The sequence below is a fragment of the Mytilus galloprovincialis genome, chromosome 1 (assembly GCF_965363235.1).
Source record: "Mytilus galloprovincialis chromosome 1, xbMytGall1.hap1.1, whole genome shotgun sequence".
Lineage (NCBI taxonomy): Eukaryota > Metazoa > Mollusca > Bivalvia > Mytilida > Mytilidae > Mytilus > Mytilus galloprovincialis.
In genome coordinates, this window is record NC_134838.1 from 48818876 (window position 1) to 48839467 (window position 20592).

General features: G+C 32.1%; 1 long non-coding RNA gene across 1 annotated transcript; it reads right to left on the reverse strand.

Annotated features, from left to right (window-relative positions):
- Positions 1-6267: 6267 nt before the first annotated feature.
- Positions 6268-13331, reverse strand: LOC143076820 (uncharacterized). The gene is made up of 3 exons (XR_012978796.1): positions 12946-13331; positions 12407-12559; positions 6268-7567 (listed from the first exon to the last, which is right to left on the reverse strand). It is a non-coding gene; the product is annotated as an uncharacterized LOC143076820 (long non-coding RNA).
- Between the last annotated feature and the right edge of the window lie 7261 nt (positions 13332-20592).

Sequence of the window (20592 nt, forward strand, 5' to 3'; positions counted from 1 at the left end):
TTTCTGTGTTTGTTGTAGAAATTTGAAGATTTGTTTCTACATGTATTGCTATGTAAGGAAAAAAAAATGGCTCAAGTATCATTACAATTGAAAACAAATTGACTATACACATACTATAGTTGTTAATTTCTGTGTCATTTTGGTCTCTTGTGGAGAGTTGTCTTATTGGCAATCACACCGAAAAAATTAAAAAAAATTTGGTTGTATATTGGTATGACATTGGCGGCATCGTCGTCGTTGTTGTTGTCGTTGTCCGAAGACATTTGGTTTTCCCACTATAACTTTAGTATAAGTAAATAGAAATCCATGAAATATAAACGCAAGGTTAATGACCACAAAAGGAAGGTTTGGATTGATTTTGGGAGTTTTGGTCCCAACAGTTTTGGAATTAGGGGTCAAAAGGGGCCCAAATAAGCATTTTTCTTGGTTTTCGCACAATAACTTTAGTATAAGTACATGTAAATAGAAATCTATGAAATTTGAACACAAGGTTTTTGACCACAAAAGGAAGGTTCGGATTGATTTTGGGAGTTTTGGTCCCAACAGTTTAGGAATTAGGGGCCAAAAGGGTCCAAAATTAAACTTTGTTTGATTTTATCAAAAATTGAATTATTGGGGTTCTTTGATATGCCAAATCTAACCCTGTATTTAGATTCTTAATTTTTGATCCCGTTTTCAAATTGGTCTACATTAAGGTCCAAAGGGTCCAAAATTAAACTTAGTTTGATTTTAACAAAAATTGAAATCTTGGGGTTCTTCGATATGCTGAATCTAAACATGTACTTAGATTTTTTATTATGGGCCCAGTTTTTAAGTTGGTCCAAATTGGGGTCCAAAATTAAACTTTGTTTGATTTCAACAAAAATTGAATATATGGGGTTCTTCAAAATGCTGAATCTAACCATATATTTAGATTTTTAATATTTGGTCCCGGTTATCAAATTGGTCCACATTGAGGTCTTAAGGGTCCAAAATTTAACATTATTTGATTTCATCAAAAATTGAATTCTTGGGGTTCTTTGATATGCTGAATCTGACCATGTATTTAAATTTGGGATATTGGACCATAATTGGTAAATGTCTAATTTAAAATTTTAAGTTTTAAAGTTTAAGTTCTTAGACCACATTCATTCTGTGTCAGAAACCTATGTTGTGTCAACTATTTAATCACAATCCAAATTCAGAGCTGTATCAAGCTTGTGTTGTGTCCATACTTGCCCCAACTGTTCAGGGTTAGACCTCTGTGGTCGTATAAAGCTGTGCCCTGCGGAGCATCTGGTTTTATATTGATATACGACCAGATCAAAACAATGACATGCAAATTGGGACTTGCTTTTGCACTGGTTAGCAAAGTGAGTAAGAGCAAAGACGGGTTTGATACAAATATTTATCTTTTGAATGTTACTTGAAAACTAGAATGTAAAAACTTGGGTAAGAATCACAGTCTAGTAAAAAGCAGGGTTCATATTCATATCTCATCAGATGTTTTATCTCCCTCTATGGTCTTGTGGTAGTTTGCTCATCTTCAATATAGGATGATTGTGGTTCGAACCTGACCTTGTCAAATCAAAGAAATGACAATATGTAATTGCTGGCTGCTTCTCAATTTGGAATCTGGCAAAGCAGCAGTGGCACAAGAGTATAGTCAAAGACTGGTTATTACCAATGTTATTTCAACTAATCGGGTGGAGCTTATGTTTTAATTTGCATAAGGACAGTCTATTTGAAGATGTGTGTGATAAGGATGATTGCCGTTATAATTATAACTGATTTCTAATCACATATCAGTGTCATCAAAGGAATTTACAAAAAGAATGACTGGACACTTCATTGATGAGTTTATTCTTGAAATAAATTTAGTAATAGTTTGGAGTTAGAATCGATTTTTCATAAAAATATAGTATATATACCAATACACATAATTAACAGCACCTGGTGATGTTTCATAGCCTGACCGGTTTCGGTCCAAAAAGTACCTTCATCAGAGACAGAACAGTGGATCTATTATCTTTAAAAAAAAAACCTATGACTGGAAAAAATCTGCACTGATATCTACATATTGTCTGTTTTCTTCAACACTGTCATACAATTTCTAATGGAAGATATTGCCCTTTAATTACGAATTTCAATGATTTTTATACACCTATTCATTGGACGTAAATTTGTATTATGGTATATCATTTTATGTCTGTCTGATCTTTCGTTGACAACATGTCAGACATTATTAAACTCAAAAAATTTCCAGGAAACTGTGGTTGGTGGCTGCGAATCAATATCCATGCATTTACTGATGAACCATTCAACCAAAGCTTTTCAAATGTGTTGTTACTCATGACAAAAAGGAGGTCAAGTACAATATTGACAATTTTCACTTTCACCATTAAGGAGTTATGGTTCTTGAAGGATTGAAAAATGGTCTCTTCAGTCTTTTTCCTGCTTGAACTTGTGAACTTAACCTAAGTTTTCAAATTTAAACATGTTGTTACTGGTGACAAAATGGAGGTCAAGTTCAATGATGACAATTTGCACTTTCACCTTTGCGGACTAATATAACTAAAGTAATTGAAAAATGGTATTTCCAGTTTCCACTCATGTCCTTGCTTTAACTTATGAATTATTCAACCAAAGCTTTTCAAATTTATATATGTTGTTACTGATGACAAAATAGAGGTCAAGTTCAATATTTACAATTTTCACTTTTACCATTCGGGAGTAATATAACTTAAAGTAATTGAAAAATAGTATTTCCAGTTTCCACTCATGTCCTTGCTTTAACTCATGAATTATTCCACCAAAGCTTTTCAAATTTATATATGTTGTTACTGATGACAAAATAGAGGTCAAGTTCAATATTTACAATTTTCACTTTTACCATTCGGGAGTAATATAACTAAAGTAATTGAAAAATGGTATTTCCAGTTTCCACTCATGTCCTTGCTTTAACTCATGAATTATTCAACCAAAGCTTTTCAAATTTATATATGTTGTTACTGATGACAAAATGGAGGTAAAGTTCAATATTGATGATTGTCACTTTTAATGTTCAGGAGTCATGGTCCTTGTGATATTTAAAAATGACAGGACACAAATAAATGTTAAAAAATCCAGTTTGTTGTTGCTCTGACAGCCTCTTGTCATCTATTTTTGTCGTGTCTTAAATCTGGAATACTATTATAGATAGATAGATAGAAACTTGAATAAGGAAAACTGTCCATCCTTCAATCCAGCAAATCAGTTTTCCACACTGTTTTTCGTCATGATTTAGATATTGACTTTATATTTGGTACATAGTTTTATCATGACAAGTGACATATTAGGTTCAAATTTTGTTCATGTCTGAGGTTTTTGTTCAGAGTTATGATCCTTGGACTTTAAAAACTCACTTAAATAATCAGTTTTTTAACACTTTTTTCAACATGCTTGAAGATATTGACTTGATATTTGTTATATAGTTTACACTATGACAATTTTGTTCCAATACAATGGATATTAAACCAGTAGGTGTCTATGTATTGCCATGCAATACTCACAGAAGCTTGTTGACTACTATCTTGAAAACTATAAAAGATAGACTTTTTATATTCCAAAAATGATCAGCAACAAGATCTACAAACTTTTAATACGACCACAAAAAAAAATTGGGATCGTATAATGGTATGATGTCATCATTGTCTGCGTAGTCTGAAGACACGTTTGGTGTCTGGACAATAACTTTTGTTTAAGTGAATGGATCTCTATGAAATATAATGAGAAGGTTCAATACCACAAAAGGAAGGTTGGGATTGATTTTGAGGATGATGGTCCCAACCATTTTGGAATTAGGGGCCCAAAACAAGATTTTTCTACTTTCTGGAAATTTCTTTTTTTTAAATTTTCAAGAAGAATCTTTTTTTGAACAGTATTGTGCAATAAATTTGTAAGATCTTGACATTTATTTTGTGTCAGAAACCTATGCTATGTCTAAAATTTGATCACAATCCAAATTCAGACAGAATCAAGCTTGAATATTGTGTCCAAATTTGTTACAACTGAGATCAACCTCTGCGGTCGTATCAGGTTGCGATCAGCGGAGCATTTTATTAAGTTATATTTTGCAGTAATTGTTGGTTTACTCTTTATAAGAGTGATTGCCTAATTCAGGAAATATATATATATATAAAAAATTTCTGTTTAGTATTAAATTTATATTAAGATCCATTTTGTTACATCTTGTGATCAATTTTATTTGGCAATCGCCAATGGCAGTCAGCAGGGTTAAAGAACATCAGTTGTTCGACCTGTTAGTCAAATGCGTTTTGTTTAAATATACTTTTTCACTTTTTTGGTCTTTTGGAAAATGTTGTTTGTGCTGTTTTTAGACCCTTCTACATCGAAATTTGTTTTACATGCACACGTATAAAAATTGCGGTTTTTATCCAACGCAATCATAGGTTTGAACGTAGTTTTCAATTTAGACTCGTGTATACTAGAACACACCCGTGATATCGCGGGTCCGTGACTGAATTAAACTATGCGCAAGCCTTATTTTAGTATTAGTACTGTCTTCTGATAAAGTCATGCCGATTATAAGATACACAATTTTCTCTGCTTTCAAATCTTTCTGTTTGAACCCGTCGAACTGGAACTTATCAATTATTGGTAATATTAATTATTTGGAAAACAAAAGGTCCTGGAATGGAGTATTTTTTAATCAACAGCATTGTCCTATATTAGTTATAAATAAAGTTGAATTCTTTGATTCACTGTTATACGTCATGCCCGCTAACAAATTGAAACTTATTTTTAATCCAGATTTTTAGTATTCGTATTGTTAACTTAGAAAGTCTTACGGATTAAAATACTACAATAGGTAACAATTTGACAATTTAGTAGTGTCAACCCTGTGATTATGACCCGTGTATATAGCGTATTAATCCTGAATACACCGTTTGGTGGTGCGCCTGTCAGATGCAGAACGTACAGATAAGGTAGTAGGTAACAGGTGATTATACTATTGGTATCGGTATCGGACTCGACCCGGAACTTCCTAATTATTGGCAATATTAATTACGTGGAAAACAAAAGGACCTGCAGTGGTGTAATTTTTAATCTACACCTTTGTACTATATTAGTTGTATATAAAGTTGAATTCTTTGATTCGTCGTTTTTACGTGATGACGGCTGACAAATTGGACCTCGTAATTTTAGTATTATAGATATATTGATGACATGTTAGATATACTGTTCCCGGTCTGAAAAAAAATACCAGGTTGTTTTTCTATGTTTTAGGCAAAATCTTAAGAGAATAGAAACTGTAAACTAAAAAATTATTAGCAATACAAGATAAATAAAAATAGATTTTTTGGTGAGATATGTTCTTGTTTACAATATTTAAGAGTATTGTTGAAGATGCTCATAATCCTAGGTGAGGGACACATGCTATTTAGAGCCTCTAGTTAGGGCCCCGCCGGGTGGCAGGATGTCCTTAGTGTTCAGTCTGTTGGTATGTAACAAATTGTGTCCGCTCTATATCTAAAGAACTCTTATGATTTCATACATTATGCTTGACTTGTATATTAACCAGCACCAGTGGGTGTGTCATAATGATTGTACAACTTCCTAGGTCAAAGGTCAAAGTTAAAAACATTATTTTTAATTGACAACCCTATGTCCTATGGTAAAGAAAGTGTCTGCTCTATATCTTGGGATCTGGTATGATTTTGAAGTTACTACTTGACATGTATATTAACCAACACCATAGGGTGTGTCATACTGTATGTTCAGTGTAACCTGCCTAATCCGACACCTGAGTATTACAACATCCTGCTTTAACCGATACATTTTCATGGTCCCAAACTATGTATATCCTTGCAGAAAAAAAACCTTTTTAATCTGACATTTTTTCTGGCCCCCTCCCCCAGTGAGTCGGATTACACAGGTTACACTGTACCACTTTCTAGATCAAAGGTCAGGGTCAAAAACTGGTTTACGTTGACAACCCCATGTCCTATTGGTAAAGAGCGTGTCTGCTCTATATCTTGAGAACCTTATAATTTCATAGTTTATACTTGACATGTATTTTAACCAACACCAGAGATTGTGTCATAATTTATGTACAACTCCCTAGATTAAAGGTCAAGGTCAAAAACTTTGGTTTCAGTTTAACACCCCATGTCATATGGTACAAACACTATTTTTTACCACACGTTATTCCCAGCGGGGCCCCAAGTTTTATCCTATTAACATTAAAAGAATGAGTTTTTGGAGGTGGAAACATAAAATAACAAAAAGATTTGAGATTTTTTTACCAGAAAAAAATGCATTTTTTGTTAGCCAGTCAGAAATTCAGTTGTCATGACTTGCTTTAAAATAATGAATTTTAACATAATTAAAACTTTATGGCAATCAGACTAACTAACCTTTTTGTATTGTTGGTTTATATATTTTCATGTCCCAAAATACCGTTAAAAGGAATTTTAAGAATTATCAAAGGTACCAGGATTATAATTTAGTACGCCAGACGCGCATTTAGCTTTGATAAACAAAGTAAAGAAATCTTAGAACACCAACACTGAATTGGCGGCGTATTACATCCTTATTTCCCGGGAGATAAACAAAAACTGTTATAACAACCATTTTGGAATATAACCTTTCCGACCTTCATTTAGGGCTCCCTTCTTTTGAAAAATAATAGACCTATTCATATCTACATATTTTCATTATTCACAAACAGTTACACCTCGTAAGGCTCAACATTGTGTATTGTCAACATTTCCTGAAAACTTAAGACACTCTTTTTTCCATGTGAAGTGTTTTATAACTGATTTAGCAGAAAAGGATTGTGAATATGGTATCTTCGGTTTCTTTTTATCCCACTCAGACTCTGTAAAGTGCGATTTCCCGCCACTTTTTGTGACAACTTGTACGACATCATCCATATCCTCACCACTTTCTTCAATGTCGGTTATTGACATCAAGACAGGCGGACGTTTTATACTATCACTCTGACTTTTTTTCAGCATTGTCTTGCCATTTTTATTTATAGTCTTTGTGTTGTGGGATATACTGTGTTGTTCTGGAACATTTGAATTATTCGTTACCAAAGAGCTACTTTGAGCATTGGCTTTACTACTGTTTGGACTCATTTGAGATGGCGCTGGAGATGGGGGATTCTCAATTTCAGTTTTAGTAAACAATAATTTCGTCTTTGAAGGTGGTATAGAGAACGATTTTATGTATTTTGTTGTCAATTCTTTGGTCGATTTTGGCGGCTGTCTTCTCAGTGTATTCATTAACGCTGGTCGACTACTACTTTTGGGGTTAAATGTGCTATAATCTTGATTATGTGTATCTGTTTCTTCATTGGTTGAAAACCTTGTAGAAGATGGCATTGCAGGAATTGCAATTATTTTTTCCCTGTCTGACTTCTTTGGATCTATCGTTCTGCAAGCATCGATTAAATAAAATGGAATAACTATTGCTGCAATAACTGCACCAACTAAGGCAATATACCAGCATAGTGATATGGTGTTGTTCCCAGATTTTATGTCATTCTTATAAATCATCAGGCATGCTGTCACAAAAGCTACTGTAAAAAAAGGAGAATTAATCAATTGTGGTGTAAAGGGCTTAGGCTACTACTGTTACTGTCGAAAACTTAAAAAAAATCTTACAGAAATTCAACAAAAAAACTAATTTTATAGAAATTTAACATATTATGATACAAACTTCTATGTCGGAGGTTTATCGTTCATTGTTGTTTGCTGTCTTCCAGAAATACGGTCAATTAAACAAATGTGAAATAGGTCAATAAATTTTATAGAATGTAAGTAAAATTAGCGAAATTTGCATTTTTTGCGTTATCTCGAAAATTTCCATTTGAACAATATGAAAATTAAGGGGATATATAAGATTCATGTTTGATTTCTAAATTATTTTAGTGTTGGTGATGTTTGAATTTACATTTACCATGATAAATACGATTTTGCACTTATGACTTCTGTGTCGTTTAGACCGTTCAGTTATTTACATTACATATAGAGATTTATTGACTAACTCGAGGCCCCACTGAAATGTTCATTTCATCAGAAAGGAAATATTTACCGTACTACCATATGTATCAACTAACTTTAAACTTTTGGCCGAATTTTCGGGAAAACATAATATTAGTTCCCTTATCCGTAGCCACAGAATCGACCTAAACTTCACTATTTGATACATTATATGCTATGATATTCACTAGAATGGCAAAAGTTCCATACGAGGATGAAATTAAATAGACCTATACAAATCCAATTGCACGAGTTTACTATCTATTTACAAAAACTGAAAATGCTGATAACATGCGCAACCCATGTCAATCTAACAAAAGAGTGAAATTGAACGCTGCATACGGACCATAAATGAGAACTATTGCAGGATAGTTTTAAACAAAATTTAACCGATATATATTTTATATAGATTGCAACGAGTTCATTTCATAAAAATCCGAAAATGTTTTATAGAGAATGCTTTTGTCGTTTTCTTAGTTTGCATCACTTGAGTGACTAAATATATATATAAAAAATATAACGATATCTTTTTTACCCAGCAAATATCGATCAATAAAAAAATCGACGAATCAAAGAGAGGGTTTTTTTTTTGGTTTTTTGGTTTTTTTTTTTGCATCTGTTGGTTACTTCATTTATATGACTCAATTGGGTATATAAGTATCGAATCTAGGGAGAGTTGCGAGAGTCAGTGGAACATGGTTTTTCTACCCGCAAATTTAATTAAAAGGTTTGGATGATAATTACGATATTAAATACGCAGTGGCGGATCCAAGGGGGGGGGGGGGGTCCGGGGGTTGGAACCCCCCTTTTTTTGGACGATCAATGCATTTGAATGGGAGCATATAGTTGGAACCCCTCCCCCCTTTACTCTGGGTTGGGACCCCCCTTTTAAAATGGCTGGATCCGCCACTGATACGCAGGCCATTCTCGTATTATTCTTTTCAAGGTGGAATCGATATGGATACTACTTTACTTGACTTTCAATCACTTGAAACATTTTTTATATTCCATGTTTCTCAAACTTATATCCTTAATCACAATCCAACAGCACAATGTTTATTAGTAACGTTACCGACAAGAATACATGTATGCTTTATGAATGTTCATTGAATATTCAAGTTATTATAAATGAAAATATATAATTTCTTCAACATACGTCAGAGGTTTAATTAAATGATTGTATTTACCCAGTTGTGTGTATTCCGGTTCATTCAACCTAGCCAACATTTTGAAATTTAGGTATAAAATTGTATGAAAAAATGTTGGCATAGGTTGAATAATTTGTAATAGATTAAGTGTTATAAAAACATAAATTAATTAGGGGCTAATCAATTTACAACCAGTTTAAACCTACCGTTAAAGTGTACTCAATCATTATTATATACAAAATCTTTTACAAGTACAAGTGAAAATGTAGATATAATTGTGTGTGTTGAGGATCTCTATTTCATATAGAAATTAGTTTAAAATTAATATAATGAAATAATGAGGGAAAAAAAAATAATTTTATGGATTTTTATTAAAGGAACAATCATCTATTCATATTAAATATCTGTCAGTGTCATTCTCATGAGTAATATAAAATATATGATCAAAATATTAAATTTTATACAAAACAGTTTTCTTCAAATACAATGACTTAATACACTATTGAAACTCGTGTATTTAATAAATACTGACTCGTGTAAAATATCTATTATAAATGGTCACTATTACAAATGTAATTCCAACACATACATAGAAGTAGACAAATTTCACTAATATGATTGTCTCAAAAGTCATACTATATTTATAGATTATCGGTGATCATTTCAACGAGATTGATTTTCTCGCTTGAGCCGGGACGGCGAAAGCGAGAAAGGCAATCGAGTTGAGATGAAATTATAATCTTTTTATCGCTATTTTACCTATGACAACGTTGTCAATTTCATGTCAATTTCGTTAGCAACACCACGTGCATGCTTAGTTTCTAGCGATAACTTTCCATCTTAAAGTCATAATTAAAGAAACGAGTGACTGGTGAAAAATAATGTTTATCCAATTCTTGAACCAATGCATGTATATATCATAAACTTAGTCCTCTGTACACGATTTTATCATTTTTTACGCACGTATATCGTATAATCGTCATTTTTTTTCTCTCTGTCTGTTATGATTTAACAAATATGGCTACTCATTAAATGCCGTGTTTTGAAGCCGAAGTTTACCGATTGTCACCTTATAGTAAATAATAAACAAAAAGCATGGGTATTTAGCACGTGTTTAACATATACAATCAGGTAATTGTTTATTTTAAATACAGATTCATGCGTATTGCTATCACCGGAATTTTACGAGGAGGGTCAAGCTTAGGTCACTTTGCATACGGAAAATATGTCGGCGAATTGCTTCCTGGCAGCAAGCAATTTAAAAAAAGTAAATTTCTTCTAAATGTGAACGTATTAAAGAATTTTCCTAAGAAAAAAGTATATGTACATAAGTTGAATAATGAAAACTATCCATTTAGTTTTTAAAAAACATATGCATATTTTTTTTTAATTTGAGGTTTCATATGACTTTAAGCGAGTGGCATGATATGAAAATTATCACAAAAAAAGATCAAAGGAAAAAGGTACAAAATAGCGATAAAATATGATATGATGCTGCATCTGCACAATCAACTGGTGTCATGTTATCCTTTGGTCTCTTCGGAAAGTTTCACAAAGATATCTCAGGAGTAAGACAGGTTTTACGGTATATTCTAGTCCTTAGTGGGTTTCACAAAGTGGTCCTTTTTGACATTTTCTAAAGTTGGTCACAAAGTAAGGACTTTTTTTTAGTAATTTGTCAAATTATCTTATTAATGTCTAAATTATCAATTCGGATGATGAAGTTCCAAATAAGAGACACAAAATGTAACCATAAATCACACAACACAATATAATAAACAAAAACAAACACAGAGTACTTTAATGTTTAAACTAAAAAAAAAGTAAATTAAGGGTGTACTGTCCAACTGGAAAGTCGCTGCCTTAAAATGAACCAAAAAATCATTCTATTTAATATTTGTTTTTTAATTTTATATTGCAAAATTAATTTGATTATAAAAAAATCTGTTAAAGTATCATGGTATATTTGTATATTTTGTTGCTTGTTGAAGTATGTTACATATTAAATACAACAAAATAATGAACAAAAATTATCATACAAATTTGCACCAATGAAATAGCTTTTTAACTCTTGTTTTCTTAAGTATTGTTATATTTTAAAAGTGTTTAATTTCAGAAATTTTTTTATTATGAGTTTTATATTTTTTCAACAAAATTTCGCTAGTATCAAGGGTTCTATTTAACCATTTTTGTCCTTTTAGAAATTTTTTAATTATTCATTTTTTACTACAACACAATTTGCAAATGCTTTATTTTAGTTTCTAAATTTTCAAAGAGTAAAATTTTAATGCTTAAATATACTGACTGTATTTTACCTTTTATTTAATGAATGGCTATTATTTATTTTGAATTTATTGAACCATAAAACTAATTTTTGACTCTTCACATTGAATAATCCGCGAAGCGGATTATGTAAAATGTGAAGAGTCAAAAATTAGTTTTATGGTTCAATAAAATCAAAATAAATTATTGCCATTCATTATAAATAAATTTCTATCAAAAATAAGGCTCAAAGAACTTTTTATATTATATATATTAACAATAACAACGTACACACATGTCGGCGTATGAATACACAACGTCAGAGTGGGCGTGTCGCCATCAAAATTGGCAACATTGAAAATAAAACTAATAATTTTAACCAATCAGAAGACAGTTAATACACCAAATTTATTTATTAATTAATAATTGCTATAACAACACCTATTGTGTTTTGTTTGTAGGCATAGGTTGAATATATTTTTATCAAATGTTGGCATAGGTTGAAGACACCATTTTGTCTGTTTGTTTTGTTCACACATTGTTATCAATGAAAATTTATGCGACTGTAATACAAGTGAGAGGTTTAGCAAACTATAAAACCAGGTTTTATCCACCATTTTCTACTTAAGAAACTTTACGCGCCAAAGTCAGGAATATGACGGTTGTTAAGTTTTTGAGTTTTGGTTTTGCTATTTGATTAGGAACTTTCCGTTATGAATTTTCCTAGAAGTTCAGTATTTTTGTGATTTTACTTTTCACATTCAAGTTTCTACGTCATAAAAAGTAACCAATATCTAATACTAAATGTATGTACATGCATATAACGGCAAACCACAGTTATTTTTTCCAAGGGACCAACACGATCGCTATATATATACCTCAAATGTATCATCTCAAATTAGGTTTTTCCCAAAATCATTTGTATCTTAGTATGTGTATATTTCAATATTATTATTATAAACTGACCTGCTAAAATTGCCAGAACAACTGTCGTATATTTGATTGCTCTCGCCTTCTTCCATTGATTTGTCCAAAATATTGTTAATGCAGACATCACGACAAACAAAATGTAGAATGATAGTCCTAGACATGACACAATCTCAACTGTTTTGTGGTTGGCTGAAACAGAAATACAAAAAAAAGCCAATAGCACATAGTCCTATAAAAAAAAAGAATTATAAGAATGGATATGATATTGCCAACGTACGATACCGTCTGGCGCACGATCCCGTGTTTATATGACTACTTTTAATTTGGAAACCAAAGGATCCGGGAGTTAAATATTAGTAATTGTTCGTGAGCAATGAAAACAGACAGAACCTAATCAGAACAGGTAATGCAGACTGAGTTCAACTTGGCATGTGGGAGTTGCAACCTCCAAGTTTTATATTTGAAAATATTGTGATAATATGAACACATTCTCATTGAAACCTGAATTGAGACCGTCGATATTAGTTAACTTACGAGATTTAAGATACTCCGGCCACAAAGCACAAGTTACTTACGAGATTTGAGATAGTCCGGCCACAAAGCACAAGTATCACTACCACCATTTATATAACATATTTGCCAAAGTCCATCACTTCCACTTTCGTGAGTAGACCATTTTGGAATGGAGAATGCCACAATATATAAAATAAGTCCAATGGCAGAAAACAAAAAAAATGCAATGCGCAGTTTTTTATAAGTTGAAGCCATGTTTTCGGCTAGTAACAACTGACAGATAGTTTGTTAATAATTATGTAAGTCGTCCGATTTCTCCTTCAATCCATGATTTTTCATCGATTTGCATATACTACAATATGTCTCTTCTCTGTTTCTCTACAAACAAAAAAAATTGGACTTATGGGAAATAACAGATAATCCAATTGTTCTTTTGTTATTGCTTTGTTAAGCATTACTTCACCCATAGATATATATCTATGCTTCACCAAACAATTTAATTAAAACTGCGAACACTATACCAAATATTTTAAAACTGCGAACATTATACAGTACTTACATAAAAAAAACAAAATATTCACTGTTTAGGCACTATCAGGTTTCATAAATGATATTTCTTTCGACGTGCGCTGTCAACAAAGGCGGACTTTCGATCAAAAATCTTAAGTAATATAATGTATCGTTATTAATTATGCAAACATATAAATAAATTATACCTCAACCTGCTTGCGCATTCAGTTTGCGGTATTTGTCACTATTTCTCCAAAATCCACTGTGTCGACCATTCTTATATTCAATATTGTTGTGAAAGTTTTATGTAGCAAGATCTCTTTCTGTTTCTTAATATTGCCATGATCCGATAAAAAATGATAACCTCATTTATTAAATATTGTTTATCGCATCAATTTTCTGTATGGATTTTAATAATGGAATACAAGTCTTTTTTGATTGAATAAGGTTGGTCAATATATGTATAAAAAAAAACTTTTTCCTTTGATCAGTATCGTCTCCGGTATTATTTTTGCTATTGATTTTGTCACAAAAACAGCTATTGTTTGAAATTATTCTCGCCTAATCAGTTTGCGACCACTATATATATACAATCTGTCCTACTCGCTTGTTTTTCTTGCTGATAAAGTCAGTATAAAAATAAAAAATGCCATTGCGTTATATACGAATATTCATGTATTATTTAAAAAATAATGAAAACAATAATGAATCAGCATGAAAGTTAAATGTAATTTGAGGTTATTGAAAAAATCAAATCTCAACCTATATATATATAAAGGACGACATCAAACGTACTTTGCTTAATCTATCCACATACCAAATGTTGTTGACTTATCCCTATGGTAACAGAAGACGAGTACAGTTACATGTAAAGGTGTCAGACCACCAATTACTTCCTCCAATTTAGAACATAGGCCTACCCGGACAAAAAATAGTGCATTTGATGTCATTCTTTACTTAAACTAACAAACAAATTGGCAGAAATGAAACTTTTGGTGAAAGGGAAATATATCAAGACCATTTTTAGCCAAAATTTACTTGTCTACGAGTTTGCATTCAACATTGAGGATTTATGCACTCCATAGTATACTAATTTAAGATTTCCAGAAAACCAGGGGTTATTTTTAGTGTTACCTCTATTCGGGAGACCTCTTCTTTCTTATATGATTTTAAACGTATGTTGAAAATTGGCATGTAGTAAGCTGATACATGTACAATTCAGGATATACCTGGTTTCTATGAAGTTAAACTTAAGGTAAAGTATTTAGAAAGCTGTGAAAATTTGCAAAATTTGGTTGAACAGATAGGGACTTTTAATTGGTGGTCTGACACCTTTAAAACAAACCTGATCACTGGAGACTGATCTTTGAAGTCAAAGCCATATGACAAACATCAGACTGACATTTACCCAAAACAATGTGGAACAAATACTGTTGACATGAAAAGCTACTGAGGAAAAGACCTCATACTGAGAACAACTAATTTGATTACTTTAGTATATAAAAGAGGCCATTGCACTGACAATGAATTGCTGTGAAGGTATTTCTATCATCTACCTCCATAGTCATACCATGTGTTGTCATCCTAGGTGAGAACGAGGGAAAGATGTTTAAGCTCATATTTGCCATTTGTCAATATCATATTTACTCTTGAAATATAACATCTACAAATATAAAGTCAAGCAAGACAAAAAATGTTAATTCCAAGCAATAAACAGCCAGACTATGCTGATGATTTAGCACTTTTATCCCATACCGAGGACCATGTGCAAGAGAAGACCAAATAACTAATAGAAACAGCTGAAGATCACTTAAGATCAATGCCAAAAAGACAAAGTTAATGTACCTCAATACAGAGAGACAACCTGTCATATTTATAGAAGGTAAACAGCTGGAAACAGTGGATTCATTTAACTATCTAGGCAGTTGTATAACAACAGAAGGTGGTGCTGAAAGAGATATTAAGATCAGAATAGGAAAAGCTAGATCCGCATTCATTAGATTAGGCAACATCTGGAAACAACAGCCATTCAAAGAAGTCCAAGCTCAGACTCTATAACAGCTATGTACTTTCTGTACTCCTATATGGCTCAGTGTGCTGGAGAATGACTGAGAAAGGTATCAACAGACTCTCCAGCTTCAATAACAGATGTCTAGGGAAGATAATGAAAATATTCTGGCCAAACAAAATCTCCAATAAAGACCTACGTGAGATGACCAGTACCAAGGACATGGAGACTTTGCTAATATAAAAAAGATGGAGGTGGCTTGGTCATGTTATACGCAAACCATGTGATGACATGACCAAGGTAGCCCTTAGATGGACACCAGAGGGGAAAAGAAAAAGAGGCCAACCTAAAACAACATAGAGACGCACCATAGAAAATGAGCTAAAGGAAAGAGGATATACCTAAGGCACAGTGGGAAGAAAAGCGAAAAACCGAGAAGAGTGGAGGAAACTTGTCCTTGTGCCATGTGCCATAAGGCATAGCAAGTAATAAGTAAGTAAGTAATAAACAGCCATACTATCCAGTGTAAAGCCGAAACCAAAAATGTAAAATGTAAACGGAAAACAAACTTAAATTCAAATTGGACATGATTTCAAGGTTCTATTCCAAAAACTAAGATTAGGTAATTTGGATACCAGTTTCATTACTAAGTTTACTGAAATATTTTAATATTGGCATCAACTTATCACGAAACTGTGCAGAGCTTTCTTCTGTTTTCTGCAATAGGACCTTTTTTATATATTGTGGCATTCACCATTTCAAAAATGGTCTACTCACGAAAGTGGAAATGATGGACGTTGGTAGATATATTATATAAATAGACTTATCCAGGAAACTACTCATACCTAAAGTCGAAGTAAAAAACTCTTGCTTGCACCATTGGTGAGTCAAATTTGAACTTTATACCATTTTGGGTGGTAATGTTGAGTAGTTTAGAAATTCTTGTAGAATATTGTATCAAACGTTTTAATGTGTGGTTTAAATTTTGCGGTTCTCTCTATGTCACAAGCAAATAAAAAGCATTGTTTATGTAAAATGTTGTATCATGAACTAGGAGTTTTGTAAATATAAAATTATGTTTCAAGGTAACGAAAAGTTTAAAATCATGTGAAATTTTCAGTTTTTATGAGTTTTAGTTCTTTAAGTCCATTTTTCGTCGGAATGCCTGCAACTCAAACCTAACTAGGGTAATCTATATATATATACGTCTGGCGAATTTGCTACCTTTTGTTAGCTATCATTCGCGTGTTTCTCTGTCCTATATGTTCTCCCATTTATTTGTAAGTAGTCCTGTCATGTTATGTTGTCATTTTAATGTAATATTTAGCATTGCCATAAAGCGGTAGGTTTGGCATGCCACAATACCAGGTTCAACCCACCATTTTTTCTTAAATTGTCCTGAACCAAGTCAGGGAAATGGCCATTGTTATATCATAGTTCGTTTATATGTGTGTTACATTTTAATGTAGTGTTTATGTTGTGTCGTTGTTCTCCTCTTATATTTGATGTGTTTCCCTCAGTTTTAGTTTGTAACCCGGATTTGGGTTTTTTCTCTATCGATTTACGAGTTTCGAACAGCGGTATACTATTGTTGCTTTTATTTAAATATTATGGCTGTTGCACTCTTTGGTCAGGTAATAAATTAGGTAAAAGAAAAAATATATAAACAAGTTGAAGCCTAAATAAAAGTAAAGATATCTGTAAAGGAAGGAATTAAACGGTTTGAATATTCATTTTGAAGTTTTTATAAATAAAATTATTTATTAACATCATTTTGCAATTCTTTTTAAAATTTTGCAAAATAAGTTAGAATAACAAAATACTACACTCATTAATTGATCAGTTTAGAAACGGTCTTCATGGTCGTCTCTTATAGCTTACATTCACTTCATTTGAAATTTGGTGGATAGTTGGCTCATTGACAATCATACTGCAACTCCTTATTTTTATATTTTTAAAATCAGAAATAAAAAAAGAGCGACGACAACTGCCCTAGATATGTTTAACTAACAATTTGATTGTTCATATTGACATAATAACTGATGTGACATCCTGGCTTAGTTTAGATTGGTACTAAATGAAAGCAGAATGTCTTCAATAAATTCATTTTCGCATTTATACATCACTTGATTCATTTATCTGAGGTCAATCTATCACGGGTCAAAGTCAAAAAAGTCATGTAGTCAATTTGATATGGCAGATCTTTAATTTTTTTTTAAATTTTATAGATGTGGCACAATTTAGAACAATATTATACAAAAGCACCCGTACTGTTATCCTCTAGACGTCTTCGCCATTCTTTTGCTGTCACTATGACACACATCTCGCATGTCCTTTACTTCAGACAGAAAAACATATAAAATATAAAAAAAGAAAAGAAAATTGATATAATATGAATATAAAATATTTAGCAATGAAATTATATAAAATGTGTTTCATTTGTAATATTGAGCTTTGATATAATAGTAAATTCGGTTAATATATATTATACATCTGATGTGTCAACTATTCTTTAATTTCAATTAATGCTAATCTTTTAAACATTGGAAACTAAATTGTAATTATTTGGAACTTAATATTGGAACCTTTTCTATTAAGGCAGAGTTAACAGAATATTAAAGACGTTCATATAATAATGTCTTTGCTTTGAAATAACAACATAAAGCCCCAAAAACAATTACAAGACCTAAACATGAGGTTTTAATAAATAACAAGAGTGCATACGCAGAAATGTCTCGACTGTTTTACCTATAATTGAATTCATGTTGAAAGTCTTTAATATGAAGGTTTTTCTACTAATATTACATAAACTTAACAGTATCAATGTAGTCTCTTGAACACATCTTTTATCATTTCAAAACTATATAATTTTCTATGTAGTCATAAAAATCTACGAATTAAGCAGTTTATCAACATCAGCCTACAGTTTGTCATTCTTGAGTCAATTTTTCAAAACAGCTAGTCAAGCTGTAATTTTTGTAATACCACTATTGCGATCCCTGAAGTTGCTTTTTAGTGAAATCAAAAATTATATCATTAACTATACGTGTCATTACATAGAAAATTGACAAATCATGAAAACGTTAAAAAAATTACAATATAAGATCTGGAACATTAAAATAGAATTATAACAAATATATGTAGTAATTGTAATCTAAAATTATTTACAAGTTTTGACAAACTAACCAAAAATAAAGTCGAAACGTCTGAACATTGTTTACGTTAACATTCTAAATTTCCACCATTCAAGATAATACTTGAGGGGGAGGGGGAGGGGGGGGCGATACCATTTTCGGGACGCCGGGATTGGCCAATTTTAGCAACGGGAAATTGGGATTGCCTTGTTTAAAGATCGGGAATTCGGGATAGAAAAACATCGGGATACGGGAAACCCACGTTTTTAGCCATGGGAAATCGGGATTTTTATGTTGAAATATAACGGGATTGACAAAAAACTGTACCTTGGACAGATAAAAGTGCCATTTTCATTATACAATGTACTTCAATCAGAATCTCATCTAGAAACAGAGTAGATCCAGATCTTATTGTTATTTTCTGCTCGTTTTTTTTTTTTTTTAAGTAACTAGCCAGTGCCATATTTAATATCCACTGTACGCAAATGATTTGCTAACCAAAATTCATGATAAATTTCTAAGCTCCTTGGTATTAGTGTCGCTCTGATTTAGAGGATCAGTATACCCAAAGAGGGTGCATGGTAAAGGTTTTTTTTCGTGCACAGTGTTTTGCCATTTTTAATTTCAACCTTCCGTGAAAAAAGTTCGTGCTTCACTGTGAAATTGGTAAAAACGGCAACGTGCAAGCAATTCTTTTTATTTTTCGTTCATCGTGAAATTGGAATTGTATTTCGCGTTTGTCCGTGAACACAACCCTTCCCAAAAGTTAGACTTGATTTGGATATTTTCAATAAGAGTAAGATTATGTAAGACCTAAAAGAAAACATGTGTTTCCGGTACCCCTATATATATATCTACCCTAATTTTAAGTACCTATAATCTAACTCTACTCTTAAAAGGTTTTTGGATGTTATGTGGACAAGCACTTATAAACTAAAAGTCAGAATTTTTCTCCCATATGAACCACTCAAAAACGTTTGAAAAAAAACTATTTTGCTTTCCTACCGATCCTAATTTTTTAGGAGATGTTACCTGAAACACATGTATTTTTTTCTTGGCCTTACTACACAGACACTTTCACAGACACAGTCTTCTCTATAATCGAATATCATATAAAAATATTTATGGCATTCTGCAATTTTGAAGAAAACAAATACCCCAACTTGGTCAAAATGCACAAATTGAAAGCAAATAATTAAGAACAACATTACAATCATTTTGCTAAATTAGTATTAAAAAACATGTTATACAGCACTTTCGAAAACATCATCGGCAAATTTGATTCATAACAATATTTCAAATAAATGTGAACAATTTCAGTGTTCTTCAAATTAAAACATCTAAACAAGTTTGTCTAGTTAAGACTGTAAAAACAGTAAAAACTCCGGGCTGATGAACAAAACTATAAAATCTGGACACTTTCTGACTGTATTATTCTAAAACGATATACCCTATTGTTATATTTTAAAATTAATGATATACAGAATGATGCAAAACACAGGAATAACAAAATATTACTTAAAATAATTATAAAAGTAGCAAAGAGGAAATAGTTATCAAAGTTACCAGGATTATAATTTAGTACGTCAGACGCGCGTTTCGTCTACATAAGACTCATCAGTTACGCCCATATTAAAATATTTATAAAGCCAAACAAGTACAAAGTTGAAGAGCAATGAGGATCCAAAATTCCAAAAAGTTGTGCCAAATACGGCTAAGGTAATCTATGCCTGGGGTAAGAAAATCCTTAGTTTTTCGAAAAATTCAAAGTTTTGTAAACAGGAAATTTATAAAAATGACCACATTATTGATATTCATGTCAACACCGAAATGTTGACTACTGGGCTGTTGATACCCTCGGGGACGAAACGTCCACCAGCAGTGGTATCGACCCAGTGGTGTAAATAGTTATCAAAGGTACCAGGATTATAATTTAGTACGTCAGACGCGCGTTTCGTCTACATAAGACTCATCAATGACGCCCATATCAAAATATTTAAGCCAAACAAGTACAAAGTTGAAGAGCAATGAGGATCCAAAATTCCAAAAAGTTGTGC